The 14,466-nt window shown below is 43.2% G+C and overlaps 1 protein-coding gene across 4 annotated transcripts in view; it reads left to right on the plus strand.

Moving 5' to 3' along the window:
• The window catches only part of LOC141103018 (interferon-induced very large GTPase 1-like), a 107,991-nt gene that overhangs the window by 15,298 nt on the left and 78,227 nt on the right, over positions 1-14,466 (plus strand). For 2 of the 4 annotated variants that reach the window (XM_073592145.1, XM_073592146.1), the window contains exon 2: positions 5,496-5,619. The exons of the other annotated variants lie outside the window; for them this stretch is intronic. The gene's annotated coding sequence lies outside the window, so the exon portion shown is untranslated. The remainder of the gene's footprint in view (positions 1-5,495; positions 5,620-14,466) is intronic. 4 annotated transcript variants of the gene reach the window in all.

Here is a 14,466-nt window from a genome sequence, read left to right on the forward strand (position 1 = left end):
TTTGAGCTGTGGTGGATTAGCTTAAGAATTTTATTTTTTTGTTGACGTTGGCGCAGTTGAGAAGATAGTACGGTAGTTTACCCGCTTTGTTTCCTTGAGAGTAATATTTTAAATTTAATTTTTTAAAATATTTATCGTGATCAGCAATTAGGGCAGATCTGAGTTTGGCTCTTAGATTACTAAGTTGGCATTCTAGATTTATGTCTTGGGGCTTTTTTTATGTAGTACTTCCAAATTGGATATATCTTTTAGAAAAGTATTTATTTTGTTGTTTCTACTATTTGTATTAGGAGGCCTCTGGCATAGGCTTTGTGAGAGCACCATAGTGTAGAGTTATTAACATTCAATAAAAAAAATTCCTCAAGGCTTTTTTTTCATCACAGACCGATGTTTCTCCTGGGAGAGAATAGATGTGTTATTCCTCTATAAATAATTATTGGGACAAATTTGGTTTGAATTAATTTCTTGTGTAATTGGAGCGTGGTATGACCACGTTAAATTGTGAATGTGAGCATTTGTTATTTTTGGGAGGAGATATTTGTCTGTGATGAAATAGTCTATCCTGGAATATGACTTGTGAACATTAGAAAAAAAAAGTGAAGTCTTTTTCTGTGGTGTGTAAACATCTCCAGGTATCATACATGTCTTCAGCAGAGAAGATGTTGGCCAGTCCTCTTCTAGGAGACTTTCCTTTCTTGGATGTGTCCATGTCCGGATCCATTGGAGCATTGAGTTCATCACAAATAATGAGGTGTCCTTTCTGTATTTTTTTTGTTTTCTTGATAAACTGGTGAGGGTTTTTGTTGGGAGCATATATGTTGACGATTGTGTATATCGTATTGTCAAATGAAGCTACCAGAATTATGAATCTTCCTTGGGCGTCTGTTTTGATATCAATTTGTTGAAAGGAAACGGTGTCTTTTTTAGCTGTTATCACTCCTTTTTTTTTTTTTTTTATATTACTGGAAACAAAAATTTGTGGAAATTTATGGTGTTTAAATTTTGGTGGGTTATCCTTTGCAAAGTGTGATTCTTGAATACAAATGACGTTGCTTCCAAATTTAATAGCTTCTGACCATAGAGCTCTCCGTTTGAATGGGCTATTTAGGCCCTTCACATTCATTGACATAAGTTTAGGAATCATTAATGGTATAAGGATGGATGCTGAGGTGTAGTATCATATTTACCGTATTTATCGGCGTATAACACGCACCGGCGTATAACACGCACCCCAATTTAGGAGGGAATTTTAAGGAAAAAAAAACTTTTAGGAGGGAAGTTGAAGGGAAAAAAACTTACATTTAAATGCCCATCATTGCAGCCTTCTCAGTGCAGCCATGTCAGTACAGCCTTCCCCAGTGCAGCCTTCCCCAGTGCAGCCTTTCCCAGTGCAGCCTTTCCCAGTGCAGCCTTTCCCAGTGCAGCCTTTCCCAGTGCAGCCTTCCCCAGTGCAGCCTTCCCCAGTGCAGCCTTCGATCCCCTGTCCTGAGCTTTAAAATCGCCGACCGCGATTTGAAAATGGCGCCGCCGGCGCCGAAATACACCGAGCCGGTCCTCGGCTCTTTCCGGCGGCTCTCGTTTACTTTCGGCTTCACTCGTAGTCCCGAGCGGAGCTATCCGAACCTACTCGGCTAGGTTCGGATAGCTCCGCTCAGGACTACGAGTGGAGCCGAAAGTGAACGAGAGCCGCCGGAAAGAGCCGAGGACCGGCTCGGTGTATTTCGGCGCCGGCGGCGCCATTTTCAAATCGCGGTCGGCGATTTTAAAATTGTGACAGCTCAGGATTGCAGGGGATCGGCGTATAACACGCACCTGCGACTTTCCCCTGATTTTAAGGGGAAAAAAGTGCGTGTTATACGCCGATAAATACGGTATATATAATTGATTGCTGAAATGTAGAAAAAGCAACTTGAAGGTGCAGTTATACTTTTCCTTCAGTAGATGGAGGTGTTGTATTAAAGTGGAGGGCCACCCTAAAATAAAAAATTGCATCAAAAATATTAAAAAAAAAAATAAAGAAAAACATTTGAAACATTTTTTTTTTTAACTTAACTGAAACCCTTGTTGCTAGGCAGTCTTCCTAATCTGCCTCTTCCTATTCCGCGGCGCTTCCTCCTCTTCGGCGACTGGCCCCCTTGCCTTCTGGGAACTGTGTGTGTCCCAAAAAAACACGGGGCCATTCACAAAGCGCTGCGCGACTCACTCATGCGCAGTAGGAAACAGGCAGTGAAGCCGCAAGGCTCCACTGTCTATTTCCCATCGTTAAGATGGAGGCGCCGGCGGCCAATCCGATGGATGTATCGGCCTCGGGGGGGCCGACATCGTGGGCTCGCTGGACAGGTAAGTGTCCTTATTAAAAGTCAGCAGCTACAGTGTTTGTAGCTGCTGACTTTTTAAAAAAAAAAAAATTGCGTCCGGAACCCCCCTTTAGATAAAATATACAAGTGAAAAAAACATAGGGAGAGTCATTCAACAAAAACGAAGTAAAAAACATGAAAAAAGAAGTGGAGTTGTGATGCAACTCCAGTGTACAGTAACATGTACTCCTAATCAGGGGATTGTCCGGAATAATGGGACTAATGCAGAATTTCCCGAGATCCGGCTTCAATGAGCTTCATTTAAATCCTGAGGATTAACATTGGAAGGTACTTGTAGGGGTACAAATTATTTAACAGAGTTGAACTTACTCTTTTTTTTTAGATCTTGCCCTTTTAGGATTTTTTGTTCCAGTCCTGAGATATTGGTCCAGGTGCGTTAGTATCCATTCTGTTATTCTTCATGTTGGGGATTAACCCCCAAGAGCGAAGGATTTTCAAGCCTTGTTCCAGGCTATTGATTGAGTAAGAGGTTCCTTTGTAGTCCACAAGTAGTTTTGTGGGAAATCCCCATTTATAAATCACACTATGGTTACGCAGGATCTTCGTAATCGAGTTTAGATTTTTGCAAAGTAAAATTGTCGCTTGAGATAGGTCTGAGTACACGATTATACCTGCGTAGGGGTCAAGGAGAGGTGAGTGGCAGCGTGCGTATTGCATAAGTTGCTCTTTTACTCCAAAAAAATGGATTCTGGCTATGACATCTCTCGGAAGTTTCTCTGCAATATGATGCGGTTTAGGCAATCTGTGGGCTCTATCAATTTCCAGTTCTTGTTGTGGAATTGAAGGGATTAGCTCAGAAATAATTTTTTTAATGAAGCATTTCAGATCTGACAGTTTCACATCTGGGATTCCTCTGAATTTTATATTATTTCTCCTACTTCTGTCTTCAATGTCTTTGAATTTTATTCTTAGCTGTCTTACTTCTTCTTCTAGTTCAAAGTGGGAGTCCACTAGATCGTGTGTGCTGAAGTAAAGTCGCACATTTTATTCTCCATACAGTCCACTCTTTCGTCCAGTGCATCATCATGCTGTAGAGCACCTCTTAAAGAAATTTATCATATCTTTGATAGTTATGTCTAGTATGGGTTGCCCTGCTGTTGGTATGGCATTTAATTTATCATCATATGGGTTGTTTTCTGGAGTGTAAGTGTTGTCAGGAGTGGCTGTGTTAGATTTACCTTCATTAGCAGAGATCCTTCTCTTCTGTTTCACAGGGCTCAGAATGTCATCCTGGAATTCACTGTTGATCTTGCTCTGTAAGGCATATTGCTTTTCCTCATTCAGCTCTGAACGAGCAGCCTGTCTTTCAGTGTTGTAGTGAGGGGCGGAGTTAGGGCCATCTTGGTCTCTCTGAGTCCCAGTCGGCCTGCAGAAGGCACTCAATTTGCGAGGCCCCCTTCTGGTTTTTCGTTTGGCCGACATTCTCCTTTCGTTCCCGCTGATCTCCGATGGATGACATTTTAAACAAATTCTGTTATGCTTCTATGTAATCCAGATGTAAACAGCACTTATGTATTTTTATTTTTGAACAGGATGTCTGTTTTAAGTAAAAAAATTATGAAGAAGCAAAGTTGTGAAACGCGTCGACCTCTTGACATTTGTATTAACAGAGATCTCTAAATCATTGATACCTGATTATTTTTCAAATGATTTTATATTTGTAAAAAATAATTTTTAAACTTTTTGTAATAAAGATAATAAATACTATTTTGTTTAAATGTCCCTTACTGGTACCGTTAAAGTCCACCATATCAGTTCTATCTCTCAAAAAAATATATAGGATGAGGTACCCCCATAGCCTATTCAAATTTTTTATATACATAAATGTGACAAAATGTATTTTAAGTTTGGTTTGCTAGGAGTTGATGTATTTGTTGCCCTAAAGAAAAAAGATCCTGTTCTCTTTAAGCAGTGATGGCAAACATTGGCACCCCAGATGTTTTGGAACTACATTCCCCATGATGCTCGTGCACTCTGCAGTGTAGTTGAGCATCATGGGAAATGTAGTTCCAAAACATCTGGGGTGCCAAGGTTCGCCATCACTGTCTTAAAGCATGAATAACAGCACAGTGCTTGTGCTGTGTAATTTGGCCCCCTGTATCATCTAAAATACCTGGCTGATCCTGACTGGTTCTGCCCTCCCCTTGTAAACTGACCACAGTTTATCATGGCTGCTGAGCCCTGACAATGTGGTCAGTTTACGTACCTCCGTCATCTGCAGCTATCTGCAGATCTCCTCTGTCCCCCCCCCAACCCCCGCCTGTCTGCTCGTACCAGTGCCCACCCCTCCCCTCCTGCTGCTAAAAAAAACCTATGATATAATTATACTATAACCTCTCTTAAATAAGGACATGTGCCCCACTGTATGTGTTTTATAAAAAATATGCCCCAAAAAACTTGCATTTGAAAAACTGCTGCACAAATACCATTTGAAATAAAAAATTGCACTACCCACCATTTTATTCTCTAGGGCCTCTGCTTAAAGGGAAAGTTCACCTTTACAGAAAAATCTGTAAGGTGAACTTACACTGGACCCTCTCCTTATACCCCCCCAGTCCCGCTGACCTGGAGCCTGGCGATCACCAACTAGGAGTCCTCGTATAGCCACCTCACCGGCCTGGGGCTTAGAAATCCCCTTGGCTCAATCTCCTAAACGTACCTTGTAAGGAGGTATGTATAGGAGCATTCTAATTGGTCAGCGCCATCACATGGTCGACACCGACCAATCAGAACCTGCATAGCTCATCCTGTCACCGCAGGGGAAGAGGAGAGAAAGCCGTGGGGATTTCAAATTCCCAGACTGGTAAAGTGGCTATACGATCTGTCAGATCAGGTGATCCTCAGACTCAGGTTAGCGGGACCAGGTGCGATGGGGAGGGGCCCAGTGTAAGTTCAGCTTACAGATTTTCTGTAAAGGTGAACTTACACTTTAAAAAATATATAATGTTTGGGGGTTCTAAGTCATTTTCTAGCAAAAAATGCTAATTTATACTTGTATGTGAGAAGTGTCAGAATTGGCCCAGTAGGCAAGTACAGTAGTTAAAAGTTTATCAAGAAAAACTATTTGCATTTTCCCCAAGTCCCCTCCTTAAGATTTCCCACCCTTGTGCTTTCCAGGAAATGGTCTGACTTCAGATAGACCAGTAAGGAAACTGAAACTAAAGCCCTTGAATGCATAAAAGGGCTTGTTTTCAGGACATAGCAGGACTCTGCACTAAACTGGCAATTATTAGAGAGCGAGGTAAGAAATCATATGGACAATTGTAAAAGTATAATTTTGCTTTATATATTACTGTATGTTTTTCTTTTTTTTTTCATCAAGTCTTTAAATGCTGCTTTAAATTTAAAATGATCTCTTGCCAAAGCTTCCTTTTCTATTTTTGCATAGAGTAGGGAAGGTTAGAAACCTAAATTTTTCATTTTTCACCAAAACAGGAGGTTATGGAAAAGTGGGGACATCTGTGTAATGGTGCAAGGCTCGATTCACACCTATGCTTTTTTGGTGCTTTTTGCAGAAACGCACTACAGTACATTTAACATGATTTCCTATGAGACACATTCACATCTATGTTTTTTTTTTTTCAGCCGCTGTATATTTGGAAAGGGTCAGGGACTTTTTGAAGGCAAGACAGTGATTTTTTTTGTATAAGCTTCAGAAAAGCATGTAGTGCGTTTTGCCTTTTTTTTAATCTGCCCAACAACAAATTGGCCCAAATAAAAATGCAAATTGCAGTAAAATGCATGTGCAAAAATGCAAAACACGCTGCAAAAAGCACTGTAGAAAAGGATCAAAAGTGAACTGCATAGGTATGAACTGAGCTTTATGGCTTGTACACACTATAAGAAAACTGAGCAAACATTTTAGTCCGAGGAACGATCTGACAATTTTCGACAGCCGATTCCGACCTTTTGAATAAAAATTTCCAAAGGGACAAACTCCCAAATTTTTCTCGTACTGGAACAGAATGAACAACTTTTGTGTCATGTGTACCGTTTTTCTATGATTGATGTACGAGAAGAAGCAGAAATTAAAGACTGTGCATGATCAGAAACAATAGACAACAAAGAAAAATTTGTCGTATGAGAATCTTCGTACATTATTTCTTTCCTTGGTTCCGACTTGCTGTGAAACAACAAGGAAAATTGGACGATCGTTCAACCATTTTCTTATAGCATGTATCCCACTTTAGGGTACATTCTCACCAGTCACTGCATTACAAAACAGGTGGGATGCAGTGGGATGACAGCAGCCCTGTGTTAACATGACCTCTCGTGAACTGATCTCTTGTGTACTGACTGGGCTTGTTCTGATTACGTTGTCTGCAGCCCGCCCTGACCTTGGCTCGCTATCTGGTTCTCCTTTGCTTCATCCATCCATCCTTGTCTGACAGTGTCTTCTGGTACTTCCCTAGCGAGCAGGGTGAACCCGGGGGTCGTGACCTGGGGTTAGCACGCAGCTAAGCCCAAACCCTTGTGAGGGGTCCCTGGCAGAATACCGGCTTGCCCTTAGACTCCAGGCCCTGGGGGATCCCGTGTCACTTGCTCGCCTTTGGGCTCACTGTAAGTAGTACCGTGACACTCTTAGGCAGTGTCCGTGAGCTCCTTCAGTCTGTCCCTATACTCAAGAACGTATGCTACGATAGAGGACCCTTGGGGAACAATTCCCCCTTCCCAGTGGGCTCCGTCTAGATCTATGGGTCTCCTCACCATCCTCCCATACAGTATCTCAAATGGGGAGAACCCGGTAGATTCCTGAGGCACCTCCCGATAAGCAAAGAGAAGGTGCCACAGATATGTCTCCCAATCCCTGTGAGTGGTTGTGAATGTCCTAAGCAGCTGTTTCAGTGTTCCATTGAACCTCTCACACAGCCTGTTGATCTGGGGGTGATAAGGAGAGCTCTGTAGGGGCTTTATCCCACATCCCTTATCCTTTATCCCTCCATAGCTGTTGAGTGAGCTCAGCAGTGAACTGGGTCCCCTGGTCGGAGATGATTTCCAGAGGGAAACCCACCCTGGCAAAGATCCGAAGCAAGGCATCAGCCATGATTTCTGTGTGGCTATTTGCCAGGGGAATGGCCTCCGGCTACCGGGTGGCATAATCCATCATGGTAAGGATATATCTCTTCCCAGCAGGACTAGGTCAGGGCAATGGCCTACCAGGTCTATGCCAACGTGGCTAAAGGAATCATTAATGATAGGTAAAGGGTGTAGGGGAACTTTCAGTGGGCCCCCATGCTTACCCACCCGCTGGCATGTGTCACAGGTCCAGCAATACTGACAGACATCCCCCATAATCCCTGGCCGAAAAAATGACTGAGTTAAACGGTGGAGGGTCCAGATCATCCCTAGGTGTCCGGCTAAGGGTATGTCATGCCTAATGCACAGCAGGTCATGCCGATATTTCTGCGGCACAACCAGCTGCCGCTTGGGAGGTTGGGAGGCTGTCTTTCCCTCTGCTCCCTCTGTTACCCGGTAATCCCTGGGCCCACTCTACCCGATCCCCCTCCAACCCCCCGGTGTCTAATCCTGCTCTTTCCCTATAGCTAGCTAGGGAAGGGTCGCTGAGAGTTGCCTGTGCAAAGTCTTGGGGAGAAGCCCAAGTTGGGGTAGTAATAGCTGAGGTAGTACAGTCTAGGTCAGGACTGACAGGTCTTACCAGAGTCCCGTCCTCGAGGGAGCACACCTCCATCCAGGCTTGCTGGTGGGTGGTAACAGAGCAGGCTTCTGGGGATACATCCAGAGAGAAGGCTGAATTTCAACGTCCCAAATCGTTGCCCAACAAAACCTCCACAGGTAAGTTCTGCATTATTCCAACTTCCACTTCTTTGGCCCCTGAACCCCAATCAAGGTGAACCCTGGCAGTGGGGACCCGCATAACATTTCCCCCAGCCACCCGCACAGCCACAGACCGTCCTGTCAGCTCTGCCATCCGGGACTGTATCAGGGTAATAGTAGCTCGCATGTCTCGCAGTCCCTGGGCAGCCCGACTATTAATCCACATAGCTTGTCGATGGTGCAAATGATTATCCGTAGCGGCAGCTTGCACAGGGTCTGCCTCATGTAGAATTCCAATATTCTCCTCACTTGGGTAAGTCACATCATCTCTCACAAGACAGTGTGCAGCAGCCCGGGCAGGTCCAAGGGGCCTGTGGTTCCAAGGGGCCTGTGGTTCCACGTGTCCTGGGAAACATTCTGCGGACAATACCTCCTAACAATGTTGAAAAAAGGAGGGGTGTGGAGGCGCCAACTGTGGTAGCTTGTTTATGCAAAAATGAAAGTTAGTGTAACAATTACACTTACTGGTTCACAGGGTGGAGGTGTTTCTTTGAGATGGGAAGTGTCCTGGGATGTGCTGTTATCTCGTTTCCGGCTCGGATTTCATTCCTTCAGGCGTCTGGGTGTGGAGTCTGTAAACAGGCTGAACCGCTGCATCCAGTGCATGGAAAGCTCCACGCTGACCACTCTGGAGTGTGGAAGCGGAAATGACGTCACTGATGCATGGCAAACGTCCAGGCTGGTGTTGGGGATGATGCAGGGATAGTACAGGCTACGCACTTGGGGCTCACAGCTCCTTCTACTGGCCTTTTTCCTCCCTGGAGGAGAGCAGCTTGAATATATAGTGGAGGCAATTGGGCAATTAGGCAATTAGGTTAAAGTGTATGGGCTGGAGGTCTGTGGCTGTGGAACCACAACAACCATCGGACCCACAATCTTCCAAAAAACACAAAAAGGTTGAAAGCGAAGTATGAAGAATTAAAAATATGCTTAATTGGGGGTAAGTTTAATAAATATAAGGATAATAATAGTAAGTGGAATTAGAGTTAAAACATTTATTTAAAAGATGAAAAAATGTGGAAAATTAAAAATGAAATAAAAATAAAATAAAAAATAAAATGAAAAATAAAAATAGGAAAAAACTATGAAAAATAGAAATAAAAATAAGTATAAAAATAAAAGTAAATATAAAATTAAAATAAAAATAAGAAATAAAAATGAAACATAAAAATAAAAAATAAAAATAGAAATAGAAAATGGGGGAAAAAAAATTAGAAAATGAGATTAAAAAGCACTGGGATACACATTATGAGGATGAGCTCAGGGGGGACATGAGGGGAGGGGTGGGGGGGAGGAAAGAGGGGGGTGAAGTTGTTATATAGAACGGTGGAGTTGCTATCTGGGTCCATGAGGGGACAGCGGTCCCTCAGGTGACTGGATGATGCGACAGCAAAGGACCATGGGGGTATTTTTATGTTGTAAAAAACTTCTACATGGTTTGTATAGTGATGGGCAAGGTGTGTGTATATATATATATATATATATATATATATATATATATATATACTAAGAAAGTGAAAAACGAATGTATGATTGGAAAGGGGAAGAGGGGGTGTTTGCCGTGCATCAGTGACGTCATTTCCGCTTCCACGCTCCAGAGTGGTCAGCGTGGAGCTTTCCATGCACTGGATGCAGCGGTTCAGCCTGTTTACAGACTCCACACCCAGAGGCCTGAAGGAATGAAATCCGAGCCAGAAACGAGATAACAGCACATCCCAGGACACTTCCCATCTCAAAGAAACACCTCCACCCTGTGAACCAGTAAGTGTAATTGTTACACTAACTTTCATTTTTGCATAAACAAGCTACCACAGTTGGCGCCTCCACACCCCTCCTTTTTTCAACATTGATTATCAACAGAGGTAATGGACACCCTCTGAGGATGGCTGCCTCCTCATTCTAGAATTTACCTGCCTTATGTTAATGTGCTATTATAGCTACCATTGTACTATTTACCTTAGACATCACATGCTGCGGAGCGCCGGAGACCCCCCCTTTTTGTTTCTCTGCTGATTACTGAACAGTCGTGCCCTTCTCCGAGCTGCACCGCTTTTTGGATGTCTTCCTATTTTTTATGCCATAATACTAAGCACATATATACATTTTTATATATTTTTAATTAATTTAAAAACTTGTGGAATTTTTTTTTTTTCTGTTGTTGTACCGATACACACTTATGGAGCTCATCATAGAAATTGAGAAAGCCAAATTTAACATTTTAGATGAATTTTACTCTTTGTTCCCAACCAATTTCTTCAGTCCCACCTCCCCCTATCCAGGTCACCATGGTAAATCCCTATGCAAAAAATTCTTAAAATTAGAAGACTTAATCTCCTCCGCCAATCAAAATTGGTGGGATGGTTTTTTCCTGGAACAATATTTATCATATAAAATTACACCCAGAGGCTTGAGAGTGTTAAAACACTGTTCCTTCTTAGACCCAGACCTATCCAAAGAATAGGCTTTTGTATCTGAATTCTGTACAGAAAAATGGATAAAAATTATTATTGCACAAAGAAAAAGGAAATATGAAACCTTGGTAGCTGAAATTAGGGAAACCTGCAGCGACATCACACAACACATTGCGCAACTTCCATACACCTGGCTCAGGACACTAAAAAGGAACACCATCAGACAAGAAAATGACCTTATCCAAAACAAATTAGGAAAATTCAGGAGGGACATTGGTGATTATACCAACAGGGTTTTCTGCTGGAAGAAAAAACTGGTTGCTCCACCACCCTGGAGACCTGCACGTAGGTCACTCTTAACAGGCCCCTCACCGACAACAACCACCCAGCACTCCCACCATAACCCTCCACCTATCCCTGTTCCCCAACCTCTTCTCCAACTCATTCCCAAACCACAGCGAGTGACAAAAACCAACAAAAACAAAAAAACTCATAACCCCCAGTCAAAAACAATGCTCACACCAGTCAACAATACTCATGCGGATCCAGATCCATCACCAGATTCACCTTCAAACCCCGTGGTTGAACCTAACTCCACTACACTTTGCCCTGGTACTCCTCCCTTCAACACCAGGGTTATAACAAATACACAGTCCAACCCAGTCACCCCCCTTTTTCCTACTTCATCCTATAGCCCCACAGTGACCAACAACACAGAAACAACCAAGGATGATGATTTTTTTAGGGTCAGCCCCCCCACTCGGCACCTTCAAAAGAAAGTACGCAAGAGAGGAGGAAGGGGGGCAGAGGAAGACTTAAAAGGAAAAATACGGAAAGTATACAAATTTTCAACATATCCACTCATATATTATCTATGGAAGAGACCTCACTGTTGGGCAAAGGTCTCACCTTTGCACCTACCATCCGCCCAAACCCATTCATGCTATTCAAAGACCTTAATAAATTTATACGAGACTTGACAGTGAAAAGATTCTACAATATCCAATCCTCTCTGAAACCCCCACCCTCGCAAGAACCCATTGAAACCATTAACCATGATGTCCTCCCAATAGATACCGACACAGATTCCTCCATCATCTTGGACCCAGATGAACGCCATACAGAATATCCCTTTGCAGATATGGAATTGTACACTCAACACTACCAAACATCCCCTCCGATTCAACATACAAAATTCAAGCCCAAGTCCATCTTCAACCCAGTACATAAAAAAGGCCCCTATCTACAGGCATTCTATCAAGTCATGTATACCGACCTTGTCCAAATGTGTAAATCGGCTCCCAAGAAAAGAGCTAACCTCTCTAAAGCAGAACAGAAGGCCCTGGATGAGTTAACCAACAACCACAATATCATCATAAAGGCAGCAGACAAGGGAGGCGGCATTGTAATACAGAACAGTTCAGACTACATGGCGGAATCACTCAGACTATTATCCGACACCAACACTTATTCCAAACTCACTCATGATCCCTTACCAGAATTCACCCAGAAAGCCACAAAATTAGCCCACAGAGCCCTAGAAGATGGTATTATTTCCAAAGCTGAACTGTCATTTCTCATCAAAGGTTTTCGCAAAACTCCCTATTTTTACCATTTACCAAAAATCCATAAAGACCAGTCCAACCCACCAGGCCGTCCCATAGTAGCTGCTATGGAGAGCATCACCAGTGGGTTTTCTATGTACATAGACCATTTCCTTCAACCCCTTGCGCAACACCTCCCATCTTATATTAGAGATAGTACCCACCTATTGGAGATGCTTTCCTTCTACACCTGGGAACCCACCCACCAGTGGGTATCCTTGGACGTTACATCTCTATACACTTCCATCCCCCACGCAGTAGGCCTCAGAGCAGTAGAATATTTTCTCTCCGAGGACCCCCTCATCAATCCCAGACAGGCACAGTACATCCTGGAGGCTACACAATTCTGTCTAGAACACAACTACTTTGAGTTTGACCACACCTTCTATCTACAAACTCAAGGCACTGCCATGGGTGCCAATTTTGCCCCAAGCTATGCCAACCTGACTATGGGCTATTGGGAACTACAATACGTCTCACATAACAACCCTTTTGCCACCCATATCATATATTATGGGCGCTACATCGATGATATCATTCTGATCTGGGAGGGCACATCAGAGAGTATAGAGTCCATTGTCAAGCATTGCAACTGCAACTCCCTAGGGTTATCCTTCACCTATGCCATAGACCCTGAAAAACTAGTCTTGGACTTAGAACTTTTTCATAGTGAATCTGAAATACATGCTACAAACTTTGTCAAACCCACCGCTGGGAATTCCTATATTCACTACCAGAGCTGTCACCATCCAACATGGATCAACAACATACCAAAGTGCCAATTCCATAGAATTTGGCGGAATTGCACCAAGGACGAAGATTACCACATACAAGGTAAACTCCTTTCCAACAAATTTCAGGACAAAGGATACCCACCACATCTGGTACAAAAGGCCTTCCTCCAACAGGCAAAGAAACCTCCACACCTTCTATCTACAAACTCAAGGCACTGCCATCGGTGCCAATTTTGCCCCAAGCTATGCCAACCTGACTATGGGCTATTGGGAATTGCACCAAGGACGAAGATTACCACATACAGGGTAAACTCCTTTCCAACAAATTTTAGGACAAAGGATACCCACCACATCTGGTACAAAAGGCCTTCCTCCAACAGACAAAGAAACCTCCACCCAAACCCAAAACTGAAGATAATCCACAACCAACACGTTTCACTACCCAGTTTCATGATTGTCACAAGAAGATGGAGAACATCTTAGCCAAACATTGGTGCATCTTGCTTGGAGACCCCTTTCTAGGTTCTTCCCTCACCCAACTACCCAAGGTTTCATATCGTAGAGCAAAAAAATATTAAAAGTAAGATAGCACCCAGTAAAATCCGTAAAGTCCCACCCACTCCAGCCTCACAAATCCCCCTAATTCTATTAGTGGGAATGTACCAATACCGGAAAAAATTATGCCTAACGTGCAAATTTGTTGACCATGGACAAAAAAACTTCACTGATAAAGACAAAACATACACCATAAAAGACTTATATAATTGCTCCAGTGAATACGTGGTGTACTGCCTGACCTGCCCATGTGGTCTCTTTTATGTGGGCAGGACCATACGCCCCCTACGCCAACGTTTTGGCGCACACAGGCGTTTCATAGAAAAGGGCTGGGACAAACAGTGTCCCTCTTCATTTTTTGAAGGAACACCAAAAATCTACCATGGGCCTCAGAGTCTGGGTCATCGAGGCCATGCCCAGAGGTCTTCCTGTTGCGGAACGTTTTAAACGCCTGTGTCCTACTGGATATATTCATTGGGTACTCTCTCGCCAGGGAGACTCAATGAAGAATTAGAAACACATTCTTTGTTGTAGTTTATTTTTCTCCCCCCCCGTTCCCCTTTCCAATCATACATTCGTTCTTCACTTTCTTAGTATATATATACACCTTGCCCATCACTATACAAACCATGTAAAAGTTTTTTACAACATAAAAGTACCCCCATGGTCCTTTGCTGTCGCATCATCCAGTCACCTGAGGGACCGCTGTCCCCTCATGGACCCAGATAGCAACTCCACCGTTCTATATAAAAAATCCGAGCTGGAAACGAGATAACAGCACATCCCAGGACACTTCCCATCTCAAAGAAACACCTCCACCCTGTGAACCAGTAAATGTAATTGTTACACTAACTTTCATTTTTGCATAAACAAGCTACCACAGTTGGCGCCTCCACACCCCTCCTTTTTTCAACATTGATTATCAACAGAGGTAATGGACACCCTCTGA

The sequence above is a fragment of the Aquarana catesbeiana genome, linkage group LG07 (genome assembly GCF_042186555.1).
Source record: "Aquarana catesbeiana isolate 2022-GZ linkage group LG07, ASM4218655v1, whole genome shotgun sequence".
Taxonomy (NCBI): domain Eukaryota; kingdom Metazoa; phylum Chordata; class Amphibia; order Anura; family Ranidae; genus Aquarana; species Aquarana catesbeiana.